A 12,329-nucleotide genomic window follows, 5' to 3' on the forward strand; every position below is an offset into this window, starting at 1 on the left:
AGCCAAACATTGTAATCAAACATGCTGTGATAAAAAAATAAAAAAATTAAATTAAAAAAACGAACAAGAAGTAGTGAGACAAACTTAAGGGGCCTTCTCCTGGCACATTTCATTCTAAATTACAACCTAGAACACGACTTCCATTGAGGCTCTGCTGCCCTAGTAACCAGATTTGGTAAGGGAGAACCGCTGCCCCCTTGTGGCCGTTTCACACAACAGCACCTTTAATCCCAGCGCTAATGGTCAGTGGATATTCAAAATCATTGCAGGCCTGTAAATGACACCTGCCCTGAAAACAAATCCTGGGGTCATATATCGACCAAAAAATTCAAAAGACGTCCATATTTCAAAACGACACTTTCAAGAGGCATATTTTGTTCTGCATATTTGTTCTGCACATTAGGGTTCTGCTTTTTCTTTCTTTCTTTCTTTCTTTCTTTGTTAAAAAATGGGAATGGAAAAAGGCAACCCTCAGAATGGGAGAAAATATTTGCAAACGAATCCATGGACAAAGGTTTAATCTCCAATATATATAACAGCTCATGCAGCTTAATATGAAAAAAACAAACAACCCAATACAAAAATGGGCAGAAGATCTAAATAGACGTTTCTTCAAAGAAGACACAGAGATGGCCAAGACGCATATGAAAAGCTGCTCAACATCACTCATCATTAGAGAAATGCACATCAAAACTACAGTGAGGTATCACCTCACACCTGTTAGAATGGGCATCATCAGAAAATCTACAAACAACAAATGCTGGGGAGAGTGTGGACCAAAGGAACCCACTTCCACTATTGGTGGGAATGTCAATTGATACAGTCACTATGGAGAACAGCATGGAGGTTCCTTAAAAAACTAAAAATAGAATTACCATAGGATCCAGCAATCCCACTTCTGGGCATATACCCAGAGAAAACCATAAATCAAAAAGACACATTCACCACAATGTTCATTGCAGCACTATTTACAATAGCCAGGTAATGGAAGCAACCGAAATGCCCACAGACATTCGAACGGATAATGATGTGGTCCATATATAAAACGGAATATTACTCAGCCATAAAAAGGAACGAAACTGGGTCATCTGTGGAGACGTCGACGGATCTAGAGACTGTCATACAGAGTGAAGTAAGTCAGAAGGAGAAAAACAAATATTGTATATTCATGCATATATGGGGAACCTAGAAAAATGGTACAGATGACCCGGTTTGCAGGGCAGAAATAGAGACACAGAGGTAGAGAACAAACGTATGGACACCAAGAGGGGGGAAGCCATGGGTTGGTGGTGGTGGGATGAGTTGGGAGATTGGGATTGTCCTGTATACATGTATATGCATAAAATAGATAACTAATAATAATCCTGCTGAATAAAAAAATAAACTTAAATTTCAAAATTTTTAAAAATAAATAAAATTTTTAAATAAAACGGAAAAAAAGTTCTTCCCTTCACACAGATGTATTTATAGGAATGAATTATTTCCATGCTTATATCTATAAATACATAGAAGAGGAATAAAATCTAACTTGAACCAAAAAAGAAAAAAAAAAAAAAACCAGAACCCACCAGTTATACACAGGAAAACCCTATCAGGGCACTTGCTCCAGCGGTAAACAATTCTGAAATTGGTCAGAGGTGGGGCATCATCTCCCATGCAGCCAGCAGCCCCCCACCCCCGCAAGGAGCGTCCTTATTGCAAAGCTGGGGGACCGTGCCGAGGCCTCTGTGAGTAAACGTGAGCCGAGCCCCAGGCCAGCTGCTGCTGAACTGTTCCCACCCTTCCCAGGTAAAACACCTGAATATGTACGAGGGCTTGAAAGCCTAGAGGAAAGGCCGTGGAGCCACAGCAGCGACAGCACGCAGGCCGACTTGGTGCCTGCAGGCCAGCCAGGATGGTCCTGGCCCCGGGCGCTCTTCTGGAAGCTTTCCATTTCCCTGCCTGAGATACTCCTCCTGTCCCGGCCCCCACTGCTTTTTTCCTTCCTCACCTCTGCCCGGGGAGAAATTCCAGCGGAAGGTATGGGTGACACATCCTCTTCTTTAGCAGGTGGCAGCCCGGCAACTCCTGCAGAAAGTCCAGCAGAGCCCCACTCACACCGGGCCACCCACAGAGCCGTGGCCCCTCACTCCCTCCCACCAGCACAGCCCCGAGACTGCTGACGGGGCAGAGAATATGGCGTCAGGCACAGCTGCAGGGGCTCTTGCTGCCTGGAGCAGTGTTTATATGGACCTCAACCCAGGCACACCTGGGGAGGGCTGGCCGGCAGGGTCAGGCTGCCCAGGTCAGCCCATCCTCACCCCTCAGGGACTCACATTGCAGAAAATGGACCTCGCTGAACCGGCCAGGTCCAAGGAACAGGTGTGGGCTCCTGAGAGTCTGGATAGACAAGGGGCTGCAGCTCCGGCTTGTTTTCTAATCCTTTTATCTGGCCCATGAGTGGGAGACAACTTCAAGAAGACCCTCTCCTAATGAGAGGAACCCAGGAGTCAGGGAGAGGAGCGGTGATGGGTGGAGACAGAGGCCTGGTGCCCCGGCTGCGCTGGAAGCCTCTGGAAGACCAGGCAGAGGGAGGCCGCACAGAGTGATGCCCAGGGTCACAGACCTGTCGGAGCTGCTGTTTGTTCGTTCAAGTCCTGCTCTGAGGTGCTCTGTGTCAGCTCTGAGTGACAGGTGATCTGGGCTGCTCTGCAATGAGGGCTACGTGCACGGTACCTGTGTGCCCAGCCCTGCCGGGGTACCTGCCCAGGGGAGCTCCGTATCCTGGGAGGGGCCTGACCACGAGAGCGCCATGGGCTGCTGGGGAGGGGGGGCCTGCCCAGGTGAGCTCCGTATCCTGGGATTGCCCTGACCACGAGAGCCCCGTGGGCTGCTGGGGACCTGGTAAACGATGTCGGGACAGTCAGTGAAGCCACCGAGGATATACATCCGGTAGTTCCTAATTCCTACACCCTGCTGGTCATTCTACCATCCACCAGGACACGGTATTCTGTATTAGACTTCAGTGATGCCTTCTTCTGTATTCCATTGGTCCCCGAAAGGCTCTGCTGCCCTAGTAACCAGATTAGGGAATGGAGAAATGCTGCCGCCTTGTGGCCGTTTCCCACAACAGCAGCTTTAAACCCAGTGCTCATGGTCACTAAATATTCACACTCACTGCAGCCTGTAAATGGCACCTGCCCTGAAAAACAATCCTGGGGTCGAAAATGGACCCAAAACTTCTAAAGAGGGCAACCGTGCAAGAAGACAATTTCAAGAGGTTAATTGTACTCTCCGTTTTTTTCTGTTTTTCTGTACCAGAAGTTGAAAACGGCCCCTCCGCCACGCCCCGGTCCCCGAGGCCTCCGTTGCCCTGCCTGGGCGGGCGGCGGGGCGCTGCCGGGCCGGGCTGGCCGCGGGGATGGCGGTAAGGCGCAAGGACAAGCGAAGCTGGGCCTCAAGAGGCAGCCCGCGGTCCCCGCCCCCGTCTACGGCCATACCACCCTGAACGCGCCCGATCTCGTCTGATCTCGGAAACTAAGCAGGGTCGGGCCTGGTTAGTACTTGGATGGGAGACCGCCTGGGAATACCGGGTGCCGTAGGCTTTTGGCCTCCCGCTGCTGCGGCTCCGCCTTCTCCTTTAGTCGCCCGCGGCGGGGGCCGCCAGCTCCGCCCCCCGCCGGGCACCGCTGCAGGCCCCACCTCCTCCGCCCCCACCCCACCACAGCGCGCCAGAGGGGCCGCTCCATGCGGCCCGAAGGCGGCCTTGGAAGGCAGCGGCACACCTGAAGCTCCGGGGGTGTCTGGCCCGGACCCAGACTCCGCCGCGGGCCCGGGGGGCGGGTTGCACCGCCCCCCCACCACCACCACAGCGCGCCAGAGGAGCCGCTGCATGCGGCCCGAAGGCGGCCCTGGAAGGCAGCGGCACACCTGAAGCTCCGGGGGTGTCTGGCCCGGACCCAGACTCCGCCGCGGGCCCGGGGGGCGGGTTGCACCGCCCCCCCACCACCACCACAGCGCGCCAGAGGAGCCGCTGCATGCGGCCCGAAGGCGGCCCTGGAAGGCAGCGGCACACCTGAAGCTCCGGGGGTGGCTGGCCCGGACCCAGACTCCGCCGCGGGCCCGGGGGCCGTCCGTGCGGCCCGCGAGCCCCTCCACCTGCACCTGGCCGGCCCCACCGGCGCCCAGCCCCGGCGCCGCCACCTGTCCGCCGGTGTGGCTCTCTGCAGCTCTCTCCGGATAAAGCTGGATAAAGGTCTGGATGGGAAGGAGGGGCAGTGATTCAGCCTATTGCTCTTAGTGCCCCTCCCCCACACTCAGAAGCCCTTTGTGACAAGGCCACAGCTCTGTGATGCAGGCCTGGGGTTCTGCCATCAAGTGAACTCCCAGAGCTCTGTTGCCTGAGGGCGGCAATGCAGTTCAGAAGACGGAGAATCTCTTTTCTTTGAAAAACACTGTTGCTATCTGGCTGAGATCCAGCCCAACTTCCTGGGTGATTGATATCATCCTTGGCTTCCTGTGTGGACTGGGGCTCTTCCTCATGTTACTCCCCTGCTTCCAGAGTAATCCATTCTTAGCACCACCTAGGAAACCTAGAAACATCAGGAAGCATCAAGTAGAGCTGAAGGGGAGGAGCAGGAGTAGGAAGAAAAGGAGATCTTTGAAAGCTTGCAGAGATTGCCTGGAAGAACTGGAGGGGACTCACAACCTGGCTTCACCTCTGCGGAGCTGCCTGGGGAGGCTTCCTGGCAAGGGCAACTTTCATCAGCTCTCATGTCAAGACCCTCCTGGTGAGATGTGCAAAGCAGTGCCTGCTGGAGCCTGTGGAGGATACTGCTTGAAGGCTTGGGAACCCTGCAGGAACACCTCCTGTAGGGTTTCCTTCCTGGTTCAAGACACTCGAGAGGTGCTGGAAGCACATATTACAAGGTTTTGGGTAAAGCACGGGCGGACCCTACCCCTCAAGGTCCTCAAGCCCATCAATCTCTTGAAGTCGACAAAGTTCCAACCCTCCACCATCCTGCGGTTAGCCTCGTCCCCTTCAGCCACCTGTGTATCTGGGTCCCACTCAACAGTCACGTTTGCTGAGTTCCTGGAGAAACCTCCTCAGGCTCATTCAGGAGAGAAGGTGAGAACAGAAGAGTCCGTTCCTGCCCTGAAGAGGCCTCTCCTTGTCCCCTCCACTGTGTGTAAGGAAATCCAGAGTGCCCTGGGAGCGATTCCACCTGGTGACTACCATGGGCCCTCAAAGGCTTCTCTGACTGCACAGCAGGGAAGGCCACCTTCTCAGTCCCTCACGCTCAGCCTTGTGGGCAGAACCTGGAAGAGTGAGACTGTGGAATGGGTCAAGAGGGACAGCCTAGAGCCAGGTCCAAGTTCAGCAATGGTCAGGAAGGAGCCAAGAGAGGAGAGTGGTGGTCAGGCCTCAGGAGACCCCTGCCATAGGGTAACAGTGATGGAGGTGAACTTACGATCCCAATCTTTGAGAGGTGAAGAGGCCAGGGAGGCTGTGGAGGCCAAGGAGTCTCCTGCTCTTCAACCACAGTCTAGTGTTATCTTGGAAACCAAAGTGTTGACAAAATCCCAAACCACAAATGTACCTATGAGGAGTTTAGAGGTGCCAGGGGCCAGGAAAAGTTTCCTACTACCTAGAATGTCTGTTTTCCAACATCTAGGTGAGTCATGCCTTAACATGGAGGTTGCTAGTGAGTTTAACTCCAAAGTAAAGGTACAGTCAGACAACCAGCTTCAGGACTTTCCCAAACACAGGTTCCTTGCTGCAGACAACTTGGCTTCTCAGGTGCCTCAGTGCCATCCCCAGAGAGTCCCCACCAGAGACACGTTAGCTTCCCAGGAGCCAAGTGGCCTTATGGAAGGCCAAAGGAGCAACCTAGGGCAGCAGGAGCCCCAAACTTCAAAACTCCAAGACTCATGGAAGAGCCAGAGCAAGATGATTGCCCCTACTTACAAAAGAGAGGACCGTAGGAGGCATAAACCGGGAGAGCATGAAGAGAGGTTTAAAGAATGAGGGACCCCTCAAGCTGGAAGTACGAGCCGCCCTGCCCAGGTCAGGGGAATAACAGACTCTATTGGGAGCAGATGTCTCCAGCTCATGCCAGAGAAGAAATGTAGCCCTCCAGAGAGCCTCTTCAGAAAAAGGATGAGGCTATTTTTAAAGTGGATTTTCCCCAATAAAAAAGTCAATGGTCGAGATGCTCTGCAAAGAAAAAAAAAAAGCCCATATCAGCCACTGCCCGGAGTCACGGATCAGTCCAAAGCAGATCAACCTTGAAGAGTGAGACTGCTGAGGGTCAGGCACTCATGCCCGCTGTTGGACAGATCGTAGAAGAAACAAGAGCGATTCACCATGGACTTCACGCCACAAAGTTAAATGAACACAGACTGGAATGCCAAGTCCCAGTGTGTGGGGGTTTCTGCTGCCATAGGCTTACCTCCTACCCAGAGCAAGGGAGAATGATGGGTTCTACAGCCTGCAGTCATAAAGCCACCTCCAAGGGCCAGAGTTGTTCTGTCAGGGAAAGGGAAGTCAGACACCAACAGAGTTTGAACAGTGTAAGGTTCGACGATGAGCAGCTGGGCCTAAGGTGCCTCCCATCCTTGCCCCCCAGGAAGAGTGTGTTTCCAGTTAGTACCTGCCAGTATGGGCCAAGGATTCCAGGTGCCCCAGCCCGCCATAAGCACTGTCCAAGGCATTGTCATCTTTGGGGAGGTGTCTTGCCTGGTCGACAGTAAAATCCTTCTTTAGTCTTCCCTTTAGTAGGAAAACATGTCTCCAAGTAAAAATTCCGTCCATGTAGAGAAAATGATTTTCTCATTAGCACATCCAAGATATTTAATGTTCCCCAGTACATATATATATATATTTTTTCTAATAAAAGCATAGTGTAATGGCAAAAAAAGAAATTTAAAACGGCATGGAAAACTGCTGAACATTAGGAATAATTAAAGATATGCAAATCCTAATTACAAAAACCTATCCACTCACACCAGTCAGAATGGCCATCAGCAAGAATTCTGCAAAAAGTAAATGCTGAAGGGGTTTTAGAGAAATGCCTACCCTTGGTCCAAAGTGGGACATGGTAAGAGCCAGTAGTGAAAACAAAAATGAGGTGCCTTGTAAAGGTAAATACTGAGCTACCATTCAATCAAGCATACCCACTGCTGGGCCTATCGCCTGAGGGGATGAGAATCAAAAAAACACAGGCTGGGCTTCACTGGTGGCCCAGTGGTTGAGAGCCCACCTGCCAATGCAGGGGACACGCGTTCATGCCCCGGGTCGGGAAGATCCCACGTGCCGCAGAGCGGCTTGTCCCGTGAGCTAGGGCTGCTGGGCCTGCGCGTCCGGAGCCTGTGCTCTGCAATGGGAGGGTCCACCGCAGTGAGAGGCCCACGTACCGCATTAAAAAAAAAAAAAAAAAACACAGGCTGGCAATCCTCCACTCCAGCAATATTTACCATAGCCAACACTTGGAAGCTACGAAAATGTCCATCAACAGAGGAATGCACAAAGAAGAAGTGGTCCATGTACACAATGGAATATGACTCCAATAAAAAAATATATAAATACAATTTATAAAACAAACATAAGTAAGGAGACATCAGCTTTGGGGGGCACATTCCACTCTAATATATAACCGAGGAACACCACTGCCCGGATGGTCTGTTTGCCTAGTTCCCAGGTTGGGAAAAGCAGAAATGCTGCCGCCCTCTGGCCGTTACCTGCAACAGCAACTTTAAGACCTGTGCTAAGGGTCACTTCATATGCAGCAGTACTGGTGGGCTGTAAATGAAACCTGCCCTCAAAACGTCTTGAGGGAGGTAATGGCCAAAATATTTCTAAATGTCACACACACTTCACGAAAACAATTTGAAGAGGTAAGCTGTACTCACAGTTGAAGAAAAGAAGGACATGCCAGAAAGCTCAATTTCAAGGGATTATGAGACGCATGCAAATCCAGCCACAAAGTGGTATATCGGCTCACACTAGTCAGAATAAACATAAGAATTAAACATAATAAGCAAAAAAACTACAAACAAAAAATGCTGAAGGTGTTGTGGAGAAGTGCATACCCTCAACTTTAAGCGGGACGTAACCTGGGAAGAGCCACTAATGAGAACAGACTGGAGGTGCCTCTACAAGGTAAACATTCCTCTACCATATGATCCAGCAGGCCCACTCCTGGGCCTATAACCTAAGAAGACAGAATTGGAAAGACACAGGCAGGCAAATGTGCATTGCCGCAGCATTACAATAGCCATGACGTGGAAGCAACCAAAAAGTCCATCAACAGATGAGTGGACAAAGGAGAACTGGTACATGTACAGACAGAATATTAGCCAAGGAAGAAAAGGACACAATGCCATTTGCAGCACCGTACATGAGTCTAGAGGTGATCACGTGACTTGTAGTAAGTCAGAAAGAGAAAGACACGTATCGTATGATATCACTTATAGGTGTTACCTAAAAATTGATACCAGTGAAGATATTTCCACAGAGAAGGGCAATCCCAGCTTCATTAAACAAACTTATGGTTCACCAACGGAAAGGTGTGAGGAGTGGATACATTACGAGATTGGGGTTAACAGACATATACAAACACAGGTGAAATATATAATCACCAAAGACCTACAGAATACCAAGAGAAGACTACTCAACATTCTGTCCTAACGTACATGGCAAAAGGATCCCAGGAAGAACAGACATATGTATATGTGTAAAAGAACCACATCTTGCACACCTGCAACAAGCCAAACATTGTAATCAAACATGCTGTGATAAAAAAATAAAAAAATTAAATTAAAAAAACGAACAAGAAGTAGTGAGACAAACTTAAGGGGCCTTCTCCTGGCACATTTCATTCTAAATTACAACCTAGAACACGACTTCCATTGAGGCTCTGCTGCCCTAGTAACCAGATTTGGTAAGGGAGAACCGCTGCCCCCTTGTGGCCGTTTCACACAACAGCACCTTTAATCCCAGCGCTAATGGTCAGTGGATATTCAAAATCATTGCAGGCCTGTAAATGACACCTGCCCTGAAAACAAATCCTGGGGTCATATATCGACCAAAAAATTCAAAAGACGTCCATATTTCAAAACGACACTTTCAAGAGGCATATTTTGTTCTGCATATTTGTTCTGCACATTAGGGTTCTGCTTTTTCTTTCTTTCTTTCTTTCTTTCTTTGTTAAAAAATGGGAATGGAAAAAGGCAACCCTCAGAATGGGAGAAAATATTTGCAAACGAATCCATGGACAAAGGTTTAATCTCCAATATATATAACAGCTCATGCAGCTTAATATGAAAAAAACAAACAACCCAATACAAAAATGGGCAGAAGATCTAAATAGACGTTTCTTCAAAGAAGACACAGAGATGGCCAAGACGCATATGAAAAGCTGCTCAACATCACTCATCATTAGAGAAATGCACATCAAAACTACAGTGAGGTATCACCTCACACCTGTTAGAATGGGCATCATCAGAAAATCTACAAACAACAAATGCTGGGGAGAGTGTGGACCAAAGGAACCCACTTCCACTATTGGTGGGAATGTCAATTGATACAGTCACTATGGAGAACAGCATGGAGGTTCCTTAAAAAACTAAAAATAGAATTACCATAGGATCCAGCAATCCCACTTCTGGGCATATACCCAGAGAAAACCATAAATCAAAAAGACACATTCACCACAATGTTCATTGCAGCACTATTTACAATAGCCAGGTAATGGAAGCAACCGAAATGCCCACAGACATTCGAACGGATAATGATGTGGTCCATATATAAAACGGAATATTACTCAGCCATAAAAAGGAACGAAACTGGGTCATCTGTGGAGACGTCGACGGATCTAGAGACTGTCATACAGAGTGAAGTAAGTCAGAAGGAGAAAAACAAATATTGTATATTCATGCATATATGGGGAACCTAGAAAAATGGTACAGATGACCCGGTTTGCAGGGCAGAAATAGAGACACAGAGGTAGAGAACAAACGTATGGACACCAAGAGGGGGGAAGCCATGGGTTGGTGGTGGTGGGATGAGTTGGGAGATTGGGATTGTCCTGTATACATGTATATGCATAAAATAGATAACTAATAATAATCCTGCTGAATAAAAAAATAAACTTAAATTTCAAAATTTTTAAAAATAAATAAAATTTTTAAATAAAACGGAAAAAAAGTTCTTCCCTTCACACAGATGTATTTATAGGAATGAATTATTTCCATGCTTATATCTATAAATACATAGAAGAGGAATAAAATCTAACTTGAACCAAAAAAGAAAAAAAAAAAAAAACCAGAACCCACCAGTTATACACAGGAAAACCCTATCAGGGCACTTGCTCCAGCGGTAAACAATTCTGAAATTGGTCAGAGGTGGGGCATCATCTCCCATGCAGCCAGCAGCCCCCCACCCCCGCAAGGAGCGTCCTTATTGCAAAGCTGGGGGACCGTGCCGAGGCCTCTGTGAGTAAACGTGAGCCGAGCCCCAGGCCAGCTGCTGCTGAACTGTTCCCACCCTTCCCAGGTAAAACACCTGAATATGTACGAGGGCTTGAAAGCCTAGAGGAAAGGCCGTGGAGCCACAGCAGCGACAGCACGCAGGCCGACTTGGTGCCTGCAGGCCAGCCAGGATGGTCCTGGCCCCGGGCGCTCTTCTGGAAGCTTTCCATTTCCCTGCCTGAGATACTCCTCCTGTCCCGGCCCCCACTGCTTTTTTCCTTCCTCACCTCTGCCCGGGGAGAAATTCCAGCGGAAGGTATGGGTGACACATCCTCTTCTTTAGCAGGTGGCAGCCCGGCAACTCCTGCAGAAAGTCCAGCAGAGCCCCACTCACACCGGGCCACCCACAGAGCCGTGGCCCCTCACTCCCTCCCACCAGCACAGCCCCGAGACTGCTGACGGGGCAGAGAATATGGCGTCAGGCACAGCTGCAGGGGCTCTTGCTGCCTGGAGCAGTGTTTATATGGACCTCAACCCAGGCACACCTGGGGAGGGCTGGCCGGCAGGGTCAGGCTGCCCAGGTCAGCCCATCCTCACCCCTCAGGGACTCACATTGCAGAAAATGGACCTCGCTGAACCGGCCAGGTCCAAGGAACAGGTGTGGGCTCCTGAGAGTCTGGATAGACAAGGGGCTGCAGCTCCGGCTTGTTTTCTAATCCTTTTATCTGGCCCATGAGTGGGAGACAACTTCAAGAAGACCCTCTCCTAATGAGAGGAACCCAGGAGTCAGGGAGAGGAGCGGTGATGGGTGGAGACAGAGGCCTGGTGCCCCGGCTGCGCTGGAAGCCTCTGGAAGACCAGGCAGAGGGAGGCCGCACAGAGTGATGCCCAGGGTCACAGACCTGTCGGAGCTGCTGTTTGTTCGTTCAAGTCCTGCTCTGAGGTGCTCTGTGTCAGCTCTGAGTGACAGGTGATCTGGGCTGCTCTGCAATGAGGGCTACGTGCACGGTACCTGTGTGCCCAGCCCTGCCGGGGTACCTGCCCAGGGGAGCTCCGTATCCTGGGAGGGGCCTGACCACGAGAGCGCCATGGGCTGCTGGGGAGGGGGGGCCTGCCCAGGTGAGCTCCGTATCCTGGGATTGCCCTGACCACGAGAGCCCCGTGGGCTGCTGGGGACCTGGTAAACGATGTCGGGACAGTCAGTGAAGCCACCGAGGATATACATCCGGTAGTTCCTAATTCCTACACCCTGCTGGTCATTCTACCATCCACCAGGACACGGTATTCTGTATTAGACTTCAGTGATGCCTTCTTCTGTATTCCATTGGTCCCCGAAAGGCTCTGCTGCCCTAGTAACCAGATTAGGGAATGGAGAAATGCTGCCGCCTTGTGGCCGTTTCCCACAACAGCAGCTTTAAACCCAGTGCTCATGGTCACTAAATATTCACACTCACTGCAGCCTGTAAATGGCACCTGCCCTGAAAAACAATCCTGGGGTCGAAAATGGACCCAAAACTTCTAAAGAGGGCAACCGTGCAAGAAGACAATTTCAAGAGGTTAATTGTACTCTCCGTTTTTTTCTGTTTTTCTGTACCAGAAGTTGAAAACGGCCCCTCCGCCACGCCCCGGTCCCCGAGGCCTCCGTTGCCCTGCCTGGGCGGGCGGCGGGGCGCTGCCGGGCCGGGCTGGCCGCGGGGATGGCGGTAAGGCGCAAGGACAAGCGAAGCTGGGCCTCAAGAGGCAGCCCGCGGTTCCCGTCCCGTCTACGGCCATACCACCCTGAACGCGCCCGATCTCGTCTGATCTCGGAAGCTAAGCAGGGTCGGGCCTGGTTAGTACTTGGCTGGGAGACCGCCTGGGAATACCGGGTGCTGTAGGCT

The 12,329-nt window shown here is 50.6% G+C and overlaps 2 non-coding genes across 2 annotated transcripts; both read left to right on the forward strand.

The window, feature by feature from the left end:
• The first annotated feature begins 3,465 nt into the window (after window positions 1-3,465).
• Window positions 3,466-3,584, forward strand: LOC132496601 (5S ribosomal RNA). The gene has a single exon (XR_009533496.1). It is a non-coding gene; the product is annotated as a 5S ribosomal RNA (ribosomal RNA).
• Window positions 3,585-12,210: 8,626 nt separating this feature from the next.
• Window positions 12,211-12,329, forward strand: LOC132496597 (5S ribosomal RNA). The gene has a single exon (XR_009533492.1). It is a non-coding gene; the product is annotated as a 5S ribosomal RNA (ribosomal RNA).

This window comes from Mesoplodon densirostris, chromosome 9 (assembly GCF_025265405.1).
Source record: "Mesoplodon densirostris isolate mMesDen1 chromosome 9, mMesDen1 primary haplotype, whole genome shotgun sequence".
Classification (NCBI taxonomy): Eukaryota; Metazoa; Chordata; class Mammalia; order Artiodactyla; family Ziphiidae; genus Mesoplodon; species Mesoplodon densirostris.